This window comes from Arvicola amphibius, chromosome 12 (genome assembly GCF_903992535.2).
Source record: "Arvicola amphibius chromosome 12, mArvAmp1.2, whole genome shotgun sequence".
NCBI classification, from domain to species: Eukaryota; Metazoa; Chordata; class Mammalia; order Rodentia; family Cricetidae; genus Arvicola; species Arvicola amphibius.
Window position 1 is genome coordinate 51,620,672 of NC_052058.2, and position 2,552 is coordinate 51,623,223.

Sequence of the window (2,552 nt, forward strand, 5' to 3'; positions counted from 1 at the left end):
GGCAACCCCGAGTATCCTGAGACACCAGACCAGACTCCAACCCCATGACAATCTCAATATTCACCTGGCTTTTTTGTTTGTTTGTTTGTTTTTTGTTTTGTTTGTTGGTTTATCAAGACAGGGTTTCTCTGTGGCTTTGGAGCCTGTCCTGGAACTAGCTCTTGTAGCCCAGGCTGGTCTCGAACTCAGAGATCCTCCTGCCTCTGCCTCCTGAGTGCTGGGATTAAAGGCATGCACCACCAGTGCCTGACTGCTTTTTTTTTTTTTTTTAATTTGGCCACAAGACCCAGTGATCTTCCTTCCTGAGCTCCCGAGTGGCTGACTACAGACGCAGACTTCTGTGCCTGGCTCTGTCTGGTATTTGAAATGGCACAGACTGACTATGGGGAAGCTCTTTCCAGGTCAGAGCAAATCTAATCCAAATCAGACTTGCTTTTCTAGTCCTGGGCTGAATAAACTAATAAGGAATGAGAAAATGTCATGGTTTTGCTTTTTGCATACATACAACTACTTGCAGGCTAGCAGAAGAAAAGATTTTTTATATTCTGTTGCTGCCAAATATTTAGACAGCTCATGGGTTATTTAACAACCTGAGGTTTGGCCAGATTGATTGAACATAATGGATTTTGGTGAGGAAATTCCCAAGCCTGACAACTGCTATACAAATCAGATCACAGAAGTTTCAGTATTCCTAAGCAGAGTGGTCTTACAACTAAAAATGGCTTCATTTCTTTATATATTCATAGTCTGGTCAGGCAGTGGTGGCTCACACCTTTAATCCCAGTACTCAGGAGGCAGAGGCAGGAGGATCTCTGAGTTTGAGGCCCACCTGGTCTACATAGTAAGTTCCAGAACAGTAGGACTGTTTCACAGAGAAACCCTGTCTCAATAAATAAATAAATAAATAAATAAATAAATAAATAAATAAATAAATAAATAAATAAACGCAAAAAAAAACTTATGGTCAGGACACTAAACAAAATTTAACTCATAGCTGTTCATTCTGCTCCAATTCCAAATTTCTCTGAAGAGGCTGAGAATTCTGCTCTTTGAAATCCAAATGAAAGCAGAGAATACAGAACAATGCACCTGGAACCCCAAGATAGTAGCACATAAAGCCAACCATGCAACCCAGGGCAGTAACTGGACAGCACCCCGATTCTGCTGACCTGGAATAGTCAATCAACTATGCCAGCAATAAGGCAGTCACAGAGCACAGTTGCTCAGAGTGACAGTCAACCCTTGGTAGACTGTTTTAATATAAACCCTTAATAGATGTGATTTAACAGCAATTTTCTCAAGGTCTGTGAATTATACTTTAAGAACATAAAAGAAAAATGACTGACTAATCCTTTGGCCTTAAATGAAAACCCATGGTTATCTCAGATGCACTGGTGGGAACTTAGACATTTCTTTCTCTAGATGAACACACAAGTCAGGCCCACAAAATAAATGCTGGCCATGGAGAGGCTCTATCCACTGATCTAAGATTTGCTGCTGAGAAAAAAGAATGGCATTTCAGTAATATGGAAATGTTCCCAACAGAATAACAGTCTGTTAAGCAATTTTCCAGTACATTAGGCTAAAATTGCTTAAGATGGGTATTCTTTCTGTGCCAATCAAATATCACATAAATTGCAGTCTTACAAAGCACCGAATATGAAAAGTGCTAGACAAATAGGGCTATTTTAGTCATTACTTTGCACTCACTTTCCACTGACCTAGTGTGATCACGACTCCCTCTCAATTACCAGTCCCCTTCCCTGTAAGACAGACAGTAGTCATTCTTTCTGGGTTCTCCTGTGGGCTTGAGAAAGTGAATGATCGCTTCTCCTTATGGCTGCTTTAACAGAGCTTCAGCGGCCTGACAGCCTTGGCTGAGTCACCACTTACAGACTACGGCCTCTTCGCTGTTTAACAGAGACCAAAGTTCATGACCACACCAGACTATAATGTGAAAATGCTCTAAATGAGAAGTTACAGCGTAAATCAGTGATTAGCCAAAGTGCCATCTCTCTTCACTCCCCACATGGCTTACATAATCTTTTCTTTTGATTGGTTGGGATAGATAGTTTATCTTCCTGCCTCAGTCTCTGAATTGCCAGAATTAGGCAGCAGTCACTGTGCCTGTCTCTAACTTTTCTGTTTTGTTTTTTCTTTTTTCGAGACAGGGTCTGTCTGTGTAATAGCCCTGGCTGTCTTCGAACTCACAGACATCCACTTGCCTCTGCCTCCTGAGTGCTGGGACTAAAGACATGTGCTACCACCACCTGGCTAACTTTTCATCTAGCTGATCCTAAAGCTGTTGTCCTCTGAACACAATCTCTGAATGCCATCTTAGAAAAGGGTAGGTGGCCAATCATGGTGGCATACATTTGTTTTCTCAGGACTTGGGAAGCTGAAACAGGAAGATGCTGAGCTCAAAGCCAGCCTAGGCTATGTGGTATGACTATTCCTGGGGGTGGGGGTGAGGGACAGATATTGGGTAGAAACTAAAGATACAGAATAGGGAAATGCTACAACTATAGCAAAGAATATCAATCTGAATGGAT